General features: G+C 40.7%; 1 long non-coding RNA gene across 1 annotated transcript; it reads left to right on the top strand.

Annotated features, from left to right (window-relative positions):
- Nucleotides 1–12,222: 12,222 nt before the first annotated feature.
- On the top strand, nt 12,223–14,682 carry LOC113164365. Its single transcript, XR_003298990.1, has 3 exons — nt 12,223–12,586; nt 12,704–12,845; nt 13,752–14,682. It is a non-coding gene; the product is annotated as an uncharacterized LOC113164365 (long non-coding RNA).
- Nucleotides 14,683–16,569: the final 1,887 nt, after the last annotated feature.

The following is a 16,569-nucleotide window of genomic DNA, read 5'->3' as shown; positions in this document are numbered from 1 at the left end:
GATCTGTGAGATGAAAAGATGTTTTTGTTGTACAGACAGACTATACTTTGGTTGTATTTGGGGTAAGCTGATGTTTAACCCAGAAGCACACAGACCAGATCAACAATATATACACTAATGACATTTTAAATAATATCATTTTCAAACCAGTGGAGTAAAAATGTCATAAACTCTCTTTAAAAGTATGTTTGGATCCTAATTTCAAACGTATTGTTATGTGTTATGTGTGAACCATGAACTGACTCCACACATTTTCTTAAATGTAGAATAATAAAAAATAGAACCTAGGAGTGAACTGTAGCCTAATGGTTATTACACATGATAACACAACGTCCCTGGTGAAGTCCAGCTGGGGCAGTCCAGACTTTTGTTATATGTTATATATGATCTACTGTCAAGTTATCTAATAAAGAATAAAATACTAAAAAATATTCTTTAAAAAAAGAGAACATAGACAAATTCAACAGCATCACTTATCACGTAGTGATTTAGCGCGTTTGTGGTCTTACAGAAGTGGGGGCCTTTCACCTACCTGGGTCATGGTCTGATTTTTTAATAATTTGTCTATTCTTGCATTTTGCAGAGAGGTTTGCAGATTGCAGCTTGAGGGAGGGAGGAGAGTATTAGTTGTAATCAATTGAATTTTTCAATTCAGTTTTATTTGTATAGCATCAAATCACAACAGAAATCATCTCAAGGCACTTTACAGTGTTTACTGTGTATGACCTAACAAATAGAACTGTATACAGAATTATTCAGAAAACCCAACAACCCCACTGCAGAGGAGGAAGCACAACTACGGGGGAGAGAAGACACAAAGTATGAGAGGATAAGAGGGTAGAGAAGAGAAGGGCAAAATACATTGAAGACAGTGTTTTTACTTATGGTGACAGTAGTGAAGTCTCCTGACCTGCACACAGCTCACTGTGGACAGGAAAACTAGGCTAATGTTAACTAGTTACGAAAACTAGAATCCACGCTTAGAGTTTGTTCAACACACACACAACTTAGTGAGGTGGTGAAGAAATACAAAGTAAAAATAGCAGAAAAAGATCAACTCAGTATTTACAGTAGCTGTGGGAGAGCGATTCCTCTTGTGACTTAGTATGATGTGTTGTGACAAAAAGACATTTTATAACCAGTGCTATGAAACTCTACCTCTGAATTTCTGCCCTTACGTCTTGTAAAATATTAATGGTGCAGACAGGTGCATAGGAGGAAAACACCTGATGACATGTGAAAAAAGAAACCCGCACAGTGTTTTGGTTATACTGTACTAAGATTAAGCATTTGTCTAAGTAACTGTGGCATGTTCTAATTTGATTTCTACATACTGGGCACAAGGTGCTGGGCATTTGGTGAAATGATCACATTTTTGTGGGGATTCATTGAAACGTTCAACATCAACACAGGTTATTAACAGCATTAAAAATTAGAATCATTAATCTCACTTCACTGAGGTGAGAGGAAAGTTACCTGCAGTCGATAACAGTAAGATTTAACTGTTTGGCTGCTTCTTTAAACTACTGTTAATCTGTTAAACAAACACACGGTGTCGACGTGAAGTCATGAGGGTAACGCTAAGGTAGTGTTCTGGATGTCAGGACCCTCCACAGGTTTACAAGTGTCCGCTCAGGGCCCGGGGCCTCACAGTGAGAACCATGCAGCAGAGAATCAAAGAGCTTGTGTTTGGATGTCGGCTGGTTTCAGTCTGTATGAGTAATAGATGTTGTTTTGACAGGAGCGCGTCAGGACAGGAATCACTCCACTGTCCTTGCTGTGAACCTTTAAAGCTGTGGAACCTCCTCCATCCTCCTCCTCTCTGTCACTACCTTCCATTACAATCACTCATTCCTCTGCTCTTCTCCGCGCCTCACTCGTTACCTTCCTTCGGTTTACATTAACATCCGTCAGTAGATAATTATGCTCAGTGTGCAGACGGACCCAACCACCCACTGTCATCAACACACAACTTGAACACAACCCTCCATTCAGATCCTCACACAAAAAGGGCCAAGTCCAATTGAAGGTGAATGTTAGATGGTAGAATTAGGTGGGAGTCAAGCTGCAGGTGATACAGGTCACATGTGCCATGTGCTAAAGCTGAGAGTGACAGGCAAGTATGACAGTGAGTAAGTGTGCAATTAAAGGTGAGAGCGACAGGTGAGTGAGTGTCAGGTAAAAGGTGAAAGTGACAAGTGACTAGTCTAGCCTCAGATGGTAGAACCAGTATAGAGTATAGAGTATAGAACACAGTGAGTGTGTCACTACAGGTAAAAGATGTCTTAGAAACATTCAAAATATAAAAATCAACCAATCAGGTGATACCATACAACTAGTTTCCTGGCAGAAATGAGCTCATCCCTCTGATTCGCTGATGTTTTAAAGGTGTTGTTGCAGATCAGACATCCAGATGTTGAAGATGTTTTGAAGCTGCAGCAGCTCTTAGCCCATCAGCGCCTCACCTGTCTCTCACCTGTAAACCAGGTGAGCAGAGTGCAGATAATCCTGAGCCGTGAAATTCTATCCTTTCACCAACAACCACCTCATCCTGTCCTCTTATCGTCTTATCTTCTTCTTCTTCTTCTCTGCTGATCTCCATCACCGCTTTTTCGCACGCAAATCATTTCATCCCTCCGCTTCTTCTTCTCCTTCTTCTTCGTCGTCTTCTTCTTTTTCTTCTCTGCTAAATAAATCATCCCTTCTACTGTCATGAGATACCTTTCCAAACAACCACACCTGCCCCCCCCCCCCTCCACCCACCACTCCATCCATCCATCCATCCATCCGTCCATCCGTCCTCTGATGTGGCTCCGCACTAATGGATGTTTTCAATTTGATGCTACATGGTTGTGATTTACAACAGAGACGACTGAGGCAGAGAGACTGGAAGCTAAGACATTAACAAGAATAATAACTTTATTGTGTCGTACTAGTGGATCTAATGCTTTAACACGAGGTCAGTTCAGTTCAATTCAATTCTATTCACTTCAATTCAGTTTATTTACACAGCATCAAATCACAACAAAAGTCACATCAAGACACTTTACAATGTAAGGTTTAAGACCTTATAGGATATAACTATGTAAAACCCAACAATCCCTCATCCTTAACTTTCCTTTTGAGGCCCTGTGTCATTCCTGTGTGTGCACATGGCCCTGCAGTCTACATAGCATTGCACTGATTTGCACTGTGTTGAATCTCATCGTGACTGGGGTGTGAACTGTGTTGTATCGCACTGGTAGTTGCTGCATATGTATCTTTACTACATCGAATGCCGAACGTTGTCTCAACATAGGTATCCTATTACCAGAGATGCCAAAAGACTCTCTGTGTTTTTAGGTTTTCTTCAGTATCACAGTCAAACAGTGACAGCTGTATGTACATTCATGATGAACTGTAAACATGATCTGAGAATTCAAACACTGTTAAAGTAAACTTTTGTTGTATAAAACATTTCTGGCTCACAGCTACCTCATTGAATTCATTATATGTCATGTTTACATCGCCCAGAAAACGGCAGCTTCAAAACATGATCATGTCTCAAATGGAAGTGAGAAAAACAATAACAACATGAGTGACATTTGTTATTTTCCATGTGGCTTTATTGACATGTTTTCTGACACTCTGAGACTCAGTCTAGTCTGAGCACTGATCCATGTACACACATTTATTGTGTGTTTGAACCTGTTGACCAAAAGGGCCCATTGTGCCCAACTATAGTGGTACATTTTGTACTATAGTGTACTTAACCAGTATTCACTGGGGTTTTAGATGCTGCACCGGGCAGCATGGTGGTGTAGAGGTTAGCACAGTCACCTCACAGCAAGAAGGAGCAGGTTAAGAAAGTGGATGGATGGATTCTGCATCAGTTATAGGGTTTTTGCATGCTGATCTTGAGGTGGAGACATTGCTGTTGTGAAAATATACCATTTTAAATGGTGACCGAACCTTTGGGCTGGAAAAGAAGCAGAACATGGACGGATGATGGATGGATGATGGATAATGGAGGGTAGAACACAGCCCCTATAAACAATCAGCTGCTGCAGAAAGAAATGAAAATCATATCATCTTCAAAGCCAAAACAGCCAAACTGTGGAAACAAAGATGAAAGAAACTATCTCAGCACTAATACACAGCGGTAATGTCGTAAGGTCAGAGTGTCATCGTGTTATATGCTGTGTATTTGTGCGAGTACCTGGTTCAATCCTGGTGTTGTTTTTGGTTCCGTGAGAAGTCTTATCAGACTGGACGATTCATACAAATGTACTGTCTTCTTAAAGAGGCATGACAGTGCCGGTCTGATCTCTATCGCCATGGCTCTGAGCTCCTGATACCATCATGAAGCCAGAGGATGTTTGTAGGTCCCTGGAAAATCAGGATATTTTTGTGACTCAGAGGTTGATAAGAAGTTTGGCAGCTGGGGAATCTTCACTCCGTTTCTTTAATGTAATGAAGTTCTTGTTCCAACAGGACAGCGAGAGGAATCTGAAGTTAGCTTTAGTTGGGTTTAACACTGGTGTAGAGTAGCACTGGTATCTGCGGTGAATTAAAACTAAAGACGACATTTGTCACTTTTCATTTATTTTTACTCTTCACTTTATCTGTCACAACTTTACCTGTTTTTAACTCCTCAAACTCACAGATAAATAGCACAGTGCTGTCAGACATATTTTAGTACAGTATAAATACTAGACATATTAAAGACATATCAAAAGTGAAATAATCCAATTTCTCAGTCAGTGGATAATTGAAAATGACCACTGTCCTTTGACTGTTGTCACATCTCAGCTGATTCTTTACAAGCTCGTAATAAATCAGTACACTTTAATCCTACGGTTTATCTGAAGTGGACCTGAGTGTGCACAGGTCACTTTTGAATAAGTTCTACTTAATCATTTTCTGATTGTCCAGTTAGCATCAGATCTACTTGTCCTCAGTCTAACTGTACCTGGTTCTTTAACAGGTGTCTGGGTCAATCAGGCATTGTCTGTTTGGATCTGAACTAGTAGTTGCAGCACCAGGTTTCAGGACCCTTTCGTCTATATAGCAGACTGGACTGCAACAAAAAAACATTGAAAAGAACAGCAGTGCCCTAAACTTTTGAACCTGAAACAACCTGAATATGGCAGTACAGTTGTAGTACAGTTGTAGTACAGCTTAAATATATTGGTATTACAGTTGTAGTACTTTGGGGGCAGAACTCTGCTGATGTCATCATATCTTGGTCACACTGAACCAATCAGCCATCCCCAGCACTGTATCATCCAATCAGATGAGTTGCCCCGCTGAATGCTGGGAGTCTGTACCTGGACAAAACCAGTCATTCCTGTTGCTTTTTAATCTTCTCTCATGACTTTATCTCTCCATCTTCTCTGTCAGGACTCATAGATATATCACGTAGGCATGATGGTCGCTGTGGCCACTCGCCAGCAGCAACAGAGCAACCTCAGCAACATGCTGGTAGCTTTGATGTTGCTTCAAAACAAAAGAAGAAGATGTGCCGCAACACTGGAGACGCTCACATAAACTAGACAGAGACCCGAGGCCACAGATGCAACAACTGGAGAGAGACCTGCAACTGAAAGAAGATGACAGATAAACAACATCAAGGGCAATAATGATAGAACAACAACAGCAACAACAAAAAAAGCATTAACAGAAGAAACAGCAATGGCTGCAACAAACTGCAATAGAAGCAGCAGCAATGGAAGCAATGGTACAAAATGTATTTATAGTCGCAACAGCAGCAAAAAGTAAAGCTACAAAGGGGAGCAATAGCAGCAACTGTGAAAATGTACAACTCAAGCAACATCTTGTCTTCAATGGCAGATAAAGCATCAACAAGGGCATTGATGGTGAAGACTTCTGCAAGAAATCTGCAGCAGGAAACAGCAGCAATAGAAGCTTTATAGGAAACACCCTTGGTTGCTGCTGTTTCATTTGTTCTTTTCAATCCTAGTTTTTGCTGTTGCTTTTTGTTCTTTGTTGTTGCTCTCAGTGTGGTTGTTTCCATCTCTCTGACTTGTGTTGCTTGATGTTGCTACTGTTGTTGTTGTCTGTCCTTCAGCTGACCTGTCTGTCTCTCAACCCCTCAACATAGGCTAAACACAGGTGACAGATTCTCAGACAGTAGATGGTAAATTCTCAGACAGTGCTGGGTTCAGTCAGAGGCCAAACTGTGAACAGACGGATCATTGAGCAACTCAGTCCTTCAGTATTTCAACACCAACAAACATGAAATAATAATTAGCTCAAATTAACATTACCTGTACATACAAGACCAGGATCAGGTTAACTAAAAAGACCATAAAGTGTAAGGTCCAATTCCAAAGATATGAATCAGTCCGAGGTTCAACAATGTTAATTTGGAAGAACAAGGTAATTTATCTAGTGTAGGTCCAGTTCTTGGTCCATAAAACTGGGTGTAAGTTAGGGCATGGTGATTAATTTAATCTAACTATGAATAACATCCACAGTGTTTGATAACTAGAACCTGGACCAAGGCACAGTCTAGAATCAACAATGAGTTGGTCCAATGTCCAAAATCAGAACCAGGCCAGGTTTAAAACATTGATGCTGAAAAATATATTGGATTTGAGTTCATTCATGAAGACAAATGATCACCTTAAAACAAGGTACAGTATCGTGTCTAGAGAGGCTAAGTTCAGGACTAGGATTATGGCTCAGCTCAGCTCAAGTTCAGGTCTCCTAACAGTACCAGGGCCAATCCAAGATCCAAGAACAGGGTCAGTGTGAATTGTTATAATTGTTACGTTATTTTGGAAATGAACAACATCAGAACAAATTTATTTATCAGGTACAGGACTGGGTCCAAAAATTAGTACCAGAACCAAGACAACGACCAGAAACAAGGCCAGGAGAATGAGCAGGACCAGATCTAGGTATAGGATTGGGTTCTGGTAAAAAAAAAAAGATCAGTTTGTGGGAATTTGAAAAAACAGGTAAGGTTAGAATTAGCAACATAAAAGCAAGACCAGTGATTAGGACCTGGTCCATGTCAGAATCCAGATTCAGATCCAATAATAAATCAGGCCCATGTCCAGGTTCTAAATCCGATCTAGACCAGGTACAGTGTGAGGTCGTTCAGAGTTTTCTGTGTGCAGGGAGTGGCAGCTGTTTCTTCTTTTTGCTGTTTTGACAGAACAGGAAGTGTTTCTGGTTGAGTGATGAAGAATGAAGTCGGTTTACATTGAAGTTTATCTTTGAAGAGACGAGAACCAGACTGACAGAACGAGTCTGGACCTGAGGCTGAGAGACACCCACTACACATGGAGAAAGAGAGAGAGAGAGAGAGAGAGAGAGAGAGAGAGAGAGAGAGAGAGCAGTGATCAGATAATAGGTGAGTCACTCAGATGAACCAAAACCATTGATCACACACAGCAGGAATTATTAAGTAACCAAATAACTGGCCACTTTCTTCAAAGCTCAATCGTCTGTCTGAATTCTACTTGATCTATCTGCAGCCTTTGACACAGTTAACCACCAGATCCTTGTTTCTACACTTTCTGATTTGGACATCACTGAAACAGCTCTGGCCTGGCTTAAGTTCTGCTTGTCTGGTTGTACCCTCAAGGTATCTTGGCAGGGGCAGGTTTCTAACTCTCGCTGCTTCCACTGGCGTGCCGCAGGGCTCAGCTCTTGTTCCTCTACTCTGTTTCCATCTATACTACATCCCTAGGTTCCATTATTCAGTCGCATGGTTTTTCCTATCTTTGCTATGCTGACTGACACACAGCTCGTCCTGTCATTTCCACTGGATGACTCCACTGTCTCACTACGTATCTCTTCATGCCTCGCCAACATCTCTGCCTGATTGAGAGAGAGAGGCATCTTCAGCTTAACCTCTCCAAGACAGAAGTTCTTGTCTGCCCAGCCAGATCTTTAATAAAACACGAGATTAGCATTAACATAGGGTCCATAGTGATTGTTCCCACTAAGTCTGCCAGAAACCATCTCTGTCTCAAGAGCATGCAGATTTGCCTTTTTCAATGTCAGGAAGATTAGACTCTACCTTACAGACTACAAAGCACAACTCATTGCGCAGGCTCTGGTCATATCTCGGCTTGACTACTGCAATGTCTTACTAATGGGGTTACCAGCATGCACCATCAAACCCCTCCAGATGATCCAAAATTGTGTCTGTCACTTTCACCATACGTGATGTCCCCTGTAAAAACTTTCTGATCCCTTTTGAATTGAGTGTAAAAATATTTGAAACTGTCCTACCTCACCTGAGGACAATCAGACTGGAGTAAAAAGAGACCTGCTCCCGAAGGGGACCAAGAAACCTAGATGTGGTCTAAAATAGACCTGATGATGACTAACCTATGATGGCAACTAATCCTCAAGTCCATTTTAAACCACATTTCAGAGACTCAAAACTGGATCAAAAGTGATCTGAAGATAAATGAACACAAAAGGGACAAGATGACAGTCAGCTCTGACCTGAGGACATTCAAACCTGGTCTGGGTCCTTTTTGGATGAGGTCTAATTGTCTTTGGTTTCCTTGGTAAAGATCCAGGGACCAAATCAAACTGGATCTTTATGAGAGGAAATGGAAACTGTGATCATGAGCATCTCGAGACCTTATTCAAAAGGTGCCCAGAGTCCATCAGATCCAGTCTTCATCAGACCAAGTATATGTTTGTTTTGGATTGACTTTAATTGCCCTCATGTCTATTTTAGACCAGATCTGGTTGTCTTCAGTCCATTTTGGATCAGGTCAAATTGTGTTTGGTTCATTGTTGCATCAGGTCTTATGCCTGAAAGTCGTAAAGTCTGGTTTGGATCCTGAGCAATTAAAATTGGGTGCATATCAGAAATATTTGTAAATATTTCATCAGTGGAAACATAAACCGGATCCATTAGGAAACTTTGATCTTTTTCGACGGGGACACGACAATTATTGGTGTGGTAGAGCAGTCGTCTATGAACCTCAGGGTCCTTGGACAAGACACAGAAACCTTTAGTGTAGTAGTGTAATAGTGTACAGTATACTATATAGTATAGTATAGTGCTGATATTTCTGTCTGGCAGTTGTCCAACCACGACTTCCCCAAGAGGATCAATAAGGTGTGTCATTATTATTTAAAGGAATTCAATGATAAAAAACTGAAACAGAAGACAGCCAGACCTGTCCCCAAGGATAATTAGACTAATTACAACTCAAGGACAGTCACTGAAACCTGTGGAAATAGGCATGATCCATAAGGACCATGGACCCAAAGGCCTGATCCTGGTCCAAAGGTGCCATAAAAGATTTAGACCCAAGAATAATCAGAGCTCATTCAACAGAAGCTGAGGACAGTCAGACCTGATCTGGTCTGGCAGTGTAATTATCCAGCAGCAGCAGAAGCAACAGAAGAAGAAACAGCAACAAACAGATTAGAGAATTTAATCTGGATTCAGTAAACAGAGTCTGAAACATTTCAGAGATTAGATCGAGACGGCCAGAGGAACCATGCATAGAGGTCTGATGTGGATTGACTTTTCTGCACATAAGTGAGACACTCAGATAGTTCCACTGATGTATGAACCTGACAAATGTGATCTATAAAAAACATCACTGATGGAGAAATAACTGATAATAAAAACCCATGTTAGGTCAGATGTGGTGTTATAATGTTGTGATGTTTATTTTATGTAAAAGTCTGAGGCTTCTTGCTGTCACCTGCTGCAACGTTAATAGTTCTGTAGTGAAGCATATTGTGTTTTATTAGAGGTGTTTACTGTAGTACTGGTGCCACTTGGACGTCAGAACTACTGTCATCTAAATTCAGGTAGTTTCTGCCGAACATCATGGAGTCACAACAATGACTATTTTACAACACACGTATTTTCTAGTAACACAAACAAAACCAAAGATCAGAAGATGTTTTCAGGTGCTCGTAATTTACAGCTGATTAAAATCAGTTCAGTGACTAGCCACAGGCACTTGGTGATACAACACAGTGAGAAATACAACAGAAGAGTAAAGAAATGTAAAAATAAAAACACGACTTAGGATAAATAGGATAAATGAAAAGATAAAATCAGGATTCTGACAATACAGAACAGGGCTGCACAAAGCAGCAGCTATTAAAACATGTAGCTGTAAAAAATTTAAATGAAGCTAAAGAAGATAAAACACCTGAGATGCTTCTTCATGATGATCTGAACGTCCATGTTTGATTTAGATTTTTGCTGCCCGTGAAGGTGAAGTAACTCATATCTGGTAAAATCATGTGGGTGGTGAACGTTTAGGTGCCTGACACATCACTGCAGGTATTCATTCATTCATTCCAGTTGTATGTGTTGATGTTGACTCATCCCTAGTTGCTGATTCTTTTATTTGTCAAATCCTGAATGCTCTGAATATGGGTACTGTAGTACTGTGGTACTTTTACTACCTCTGCTCGTCTGTGGGAAATTGTTGTGTCGGACTGTTCCTTTAACACGTGCTCCATCAAGGTTTCTATTTCTTCATCGAACCAGAACCACTGTTTATAGGAAGTAATGAAGATGTTATTGTGAAGCTGTGATGATGTGTTAGCAGAAAATATAAACTGTTCACCTTGTATCTCACATGAGATCTCTGACTCACCTGTTTATCATGAGGCAGCTGATCTGACCCCAGATCTACTGCACACTACTGCAGACTGCCTGTCTGTCTGTCTTCTCACCCCACCTGTCTTTCTGTCTCATTGCTGCCAGTGTCACAATAATCTGATCAGAGAGAGTCCAGTGAAGGCCCCAGGTACAACTGACAGAGACGGTTTGTCATAACCCAGGTGTCAGGTAGCTGCAAGCAGGTTCAGGTGTGTTACCTGTGAACACTGTCACATGATGGATGCTGTTTCTTTGTCCTTGTCACTGATCCGAAGCAGGAATGTCAGCTACGCTGGCTACGCTAGCACCATGGCTCCACTGTGGCATGCTGCTAACTTACTGCCAACACACCTGTGATCACATGACCTGATGCTCATCAGCCATACCTGTACATACAACATCTATATCTAATGATACTGTTATTTTTATTTCACAGCAATTATTTTAGTAAAATCTAATCAGTAAAAGCAAAAAGATGCATGTTGAGTTTGAGAAAGTGTTTCACAAATGAAAAAAAGGAATATTTCTGCTAATCACTTTATTGATGTGGACCTCGTAAACAGTCTGGTGAGCACACTGTGCACCAGATCACAACTGTAGTACCCTGAAGGCAGCACTACATAGTTTTTTGGTTCAGTTGTTTTAAACAATGATCAGAGAAAATGGTGATGGTCTGTTTATCAGTTCTGTCAGATTTATTATAGATTTATAATATATGTTTCTGGTGAAAAAATTTAAGCTATTTTTGTGGTTCAGGGCTGAAAACAAGACATGAAACAGGTCATTTAGAAATAACGTGGAGCAATTTGTTCTGAACATAATTACCAGATCACGATATCTTGTGACGACCCCCGTAGGACGTTTTTGAAGATGTCCTTTTGAAGATTTGATCTGGTAATCAGCTCTCAGATCAGTTGACTGTTAGTAAACAACATGGCGGATGAATGGGGGCGAGATGGCAACATGGGGGCAACAAAACCCTGTTAGAACCACAGAAGAAGACCGTTACAGACAGAGAAGAAGAGATGAAAGATGGTGGGTTATGAGAAGTAGTTGTAAAGGATCAATGGCTCCTGATCCCATGCCATGAGTCCACGTCACAGCAGAGACCGGCACCATCGGGGGCAGGTGACCAGGTTTCAGTTTAATCCAGCCTTTTAACACTTTGTGCTGCTGCAGCTACATGAACCAGAACAGCAGGTGGAGATGCCCACACGGCCCATGTAGCCAAACAAACCTGAACGAGACGTCCCCAAATAAAAGTCTAACTGTCAGGACTCACCTCAGGTTAGAGGGCCTGTCCCTTAAGAGTGGGATTTTAGATTATTAGATTAAACGGAAGTTGTGTATAGTTCACTGTTTGTATCCAACAGTAGAAACTGAACCTTGGTCCTGTGCGTGTTGGCTCGGGGCTCTGTTGTGTTGTTGGAGTTAATGAGCCGATGAAAACACACAACAAGCAGACACTGTTTGATCCAAACAGGGAAGGTCACACACACACACACACAGACTCAGGTAACCTGATAGGGTGTCACACACCTGGACGCTCACCTGTGGCTGTGTTAGCTATAAACACAGATGCTGGGAGCAGCCGTCACTTTCTCCTCCGCATCACTTCACCTGCTTTCAGTGTGAGTCTGATGTTTGTAGAATTTTTTTCCATTTAGACTAAAACAGGATTTAACAATGATCAACTCTTAAATTTATCTTCTCTTTTCTCGCTGCTCCGTCTGAGCCGTGAGGTCTCGATGAAATATCTCGTCCCACTTTTTTCAAACGGGTCAGAGTAGTTTCATGTTCCTCATGAGGGCACATGATGAACTCTCAGACTGATGGACATGTCTCTGCTCCGTGTAACGCGTCAACACAAAGCTGAACCCAGGCAGGAGCCCGTCTGAGCCAGAGCAGAGAGCAGGTTCAGCAGGTCCCAGTTCAGATGTGAGGCTGACATCATGCCACAGTACTGAGATACAGGTCATTAACTGCTAATTGTCTTGTCTTAGATCCAGTGAAGTAAATAATGTGTTGTCATATGCCTGTTGTAGAAATTAAATAATAATTTTAACATGATTAAATTTATACAATATACAGGCTGCAGGTTGACGTTTGTCCCCACTGAGACTTTAAACTCGCTGCATGTGTGTGAAGCCCCCGACCATTGAGTCCGTCTGCTGTCACGAGTCAAACACAAAGAGAAAAGGACAAATGGAGGAGATGAAAAGGTGGAGAGGAGGTGAGCAGATGGGGTTTAACCGCTGAGACAAAACAAGAGAGCATTAGGAGGACAGAGGGAGAAGTGGAGGAGCTGAGAGGGAAGATGAAAGCAGAGGGGAGCTGGAGCGCAGAACAGAGAAATGACAACAGGAGCAGTGATGGAGCTCGAGAATGTGAACATGGCATTAGCAGGTTGTCAGATGTGCTCAGCTGTCCACACACTTCTGGTCACATACCTAACATAAAGTAACCAGGGGTCAGATGTTGTGATGCCGACTTTAAGACACATCATTTAACTGAATCTGAAGAGCCATATTGTCCGTACACATATTTTTTGAACACTATCTTTGTTCAGAATTATATTATTCTCTACATACATTGATTTAGTTTGATTTTATTATCAATCTTACTAATACTGTGTGTCCACATAGATTTGGCCACACATTTGTCCCATACAGTGTAGTTAGGCACATTTTTGGACACACACAGTGTGGATTGAAGGTGAAATGTCTTCAGTCTTCAATCCAGTTGTCACTGATCAGCAATTTTTTGGATAACCATGACCTGGATGAATGGGATTCCTCACAGATATAAAATAAATACATTTAAATTAATTCACAAATTTAAAATAAACAGCTGGAAAATGTCCATTAATAACATGTCCATTAATGGACATTCATGTTCATGTTCCCTGTGATGTGCTACAGGACATGGATGTGTTTCTTTATGTGTTTTCTCTATGGAGTTTGGTTTGCGACAGTTACATTCATACTGTTCTGTCATGGATTAACTCTTTCGTTGTGTCTGTTTTTATATGTTGTGTTATTCTGTGTGTACATATTCATTTACAGTAATGTGAAAATGTGAAGTCTCTGCTCCAAGAACCACTGACATTTGCAAAACGCACTATTCTCACTCTCTGCAGCAACAGAGCTAGTCTTGTTCCAGACGGCGGCCCGTTGGTGCCGAGGCCCCTGAACCCCCCATCCCCACTTCTCTGGTGGAGATGAAAGGAGCAGAGTGATAGAGGTGAAGAGTGGAGGACACCAGCTGCTTCCTCTGATTTAACGTCACTCAAATCACTCAGAAAAAGTACGGCTCACTCTGATGCTTCTTCTTCATCCTCTGTCCATTTTCAGATCTCCTCCTTCTGCTCTGCGTCCTCCTACACAGTACATTATATTTATTATATATTGGATATTTTTTACATCAAGCTGCAAACTGCTTTCAAAAAAGAGTGCTTTAAAGTTTTTATGAATATTCTAATATTCTGATGATCAACTAAAAATGTCAACATCGACGAAGCTGAACGTCTAATCTCAGTTTACAGTGATGTTTTATTGTTGAAGCTCTGAAATTATTTTAGGTTTGTTGTGTTTTCTGTTGTGTTGCAGTGTTTTGTTTGGTTTGGTTTTAGGAACTACATATTTAAAACAAACAAACCATATTTAAGATATATTTCACTTTACATGTTTCCTTTATGTGTAGTCAATGCAGAATACATGAGAATTTCCCTATTTTAAGTAAATTATGCAAAAATCTGAGAAGCACTGCCACACTGCACTTGTCCACACATAAACAATTTATCGAGCTAATATAACTAAAATCACAGTGTTGGAAAACTTCCTGATATTCTTTACTTCAGCGGAGAAACCACTAACCTCATTTTGGGATGTGGTGCTACAAGTAAAAGAGGCTAAATGTAAAATATCACAGTAAAAGTCTGCGACTGATATATTATTAGAAACTTCTTTATTACTGTTGTAGGTGATGCTGGTTTAACAGTTCTTTTTACAGTCAGATTTGTTTTAATTAACTTAATTTAGTTTGGTAATGTTGAGCTTGTCACAGATGAATGTGAGGAGTCGGTGCACAATTCACGGAAGAAGAAAAACTAATGAATACACATATGTTTTGACTTAGTAAAACTGTGTTTGACTCCAGTTTGGTTTAAATGAAACTGCCTGAGGAGTTGAGAGAAAAAATTATGTAGCGAGTTCATGTCAATTGTGAATTTACCTAAATGTTAAACATCTAAAACTGAAAAGCTGCGGTCCAGTAACAAGTTCAACATTTCCCATTCAGATGTAATGAAGAACAGTACAAGTGTTAAGTAGAAATGCTACCTGAAAACTGTTCTTAGAGTAATTGAGTAAATGAACCTGAGTTTGATTCAAACAGACTAAAGCCTGTAGCTGTGAAAGCACTCTCAGTTCTATAAAACCCGAAGACCAGGTTTCCATTGTGAACGGAGCACTGTTGATGGAGCAGCTCCACCTGCTGTTCAAAGCAATGAACCACCAGAGAAAACAGAGAGATGAAGCAGTTGTTGTCTAAATAAATGCTGTGATCTTGTCGGCAGGACTATATGAGCTACACTGAAATACTGGGCTTATAAGTTCATTGAGACTGAAACCCACCCACCAACAAAGTACTGGTAACACGTACAAATCTGTAAATGCATTTCAGGTTTTTATTTAAAAACCTCCAGTCTGATGTCAGCTAGGAGGTTTTTGCAAGGTAGTGGGTGTGAAACAGAACATTACAATAATCAAGTCTGAATTACTTGATGACTTCCTCTGCTGCTTTACCCTCAGCTACAGGATATAACTGCACTGATGTGTTTAAGCAGCAGATGGAGACAAACACTGTCAGATAACCAAAGGATAAACTGGGATTTATACATGACTCGTGCTGCAGCAAAGATCTTTCAGAAACAACCCAGGTCTCTGATGGACCCTCGTACATGGTCACCTATAGACCTACAGACACAGGAGGTCCGTTTCTTGGAGGAGAATGGAAACAGCTCAACCTCCCAGACCAATTAGAACCAGTCAGCACATTCAAAGCATCAGAACCAAAGACACACAGTTTAGACTCACAGTTTAATTTCAAACTGCTGCATCTGCTTCTCACAACAAAGCATCTTTATTTTACACTTCAGGTCCAAATGGTCAAGATTCAACTACAGTAATGTAGATTTTGCATCAGACCATTGTGGTGAGGGGGAGGTGAGGCACAAGGGAAAGATCTAAATTAACGGTTTAACTACATTTCTACCCTCACCTATGGTCCTATGAGCACAGACTCTAACATGGCAGGGTGTGGCACAAAAAAACATAGTAACAACAAAACACGTGTCCAGCCGTGGCAGGCACGTGGTTGGATACGAACAGAAAATAAAGGGAATTACAAAAGGCTGATCCAGGGTGAAAGCAAAGGTCCAGATACACAGAACAGGCAAAACAATAATGGTCCAGGACAAGAAAAGGTCTAAGCACAAGAGTGAAACACAAGGTAATGTAATTGCATACAATACAATACAGAGCAGTATCAAAAACTGACAACATGGCAAAGGTATAGTGACTGAGGGAGGCTTAAATAGAAGCAGAGGGACACAGGTGAAACTAATAACGGTGATTACGAGAAGCTGGAGACAAGAAACAGGACATGAGACAGAAAGGACATCAAAATAAGAGCATGAGCATGATTCCTGTTTTTCACCAGAAAGTGAAAAACAGGAATCATGCTAGTCTCTGACAGAACGTCGTCAGGAAACAAACAAAAACAGGTGGATTCAAAATAAATTTAAACTTTTCAAAACCTTTCTGATATAGATTCCTTTTGATTTTGTGAATTCATATCATCTTGCATTGACAGTGGACAGTGGTTTGTGAACTTTAGAATTTTCTCTATATATCTAAAACATGATCAGAACACTAACTTCGAAGTTTAGGACCCAA

The sequence above is a fragment of the Anabas testudineus genome, chromosome 2 (genome assembly GCF_900324465.2).
Source record: "Anabas testudineus chromosome 2, fAnaTes1.2, whole genome shotgun sequence".
NCBI classification, from domain to species: Eukaryota; Metazoa; Chordata; class Actinopteri; order Anabantiformes; family Anabantidae; genus Anabas; species Anabas testudineus.
The sequence above is the reverse complement of the archived record's forward strand: the minus strand, read 5'-3'. Positions and strand labels throughout refer to the sequence as shown.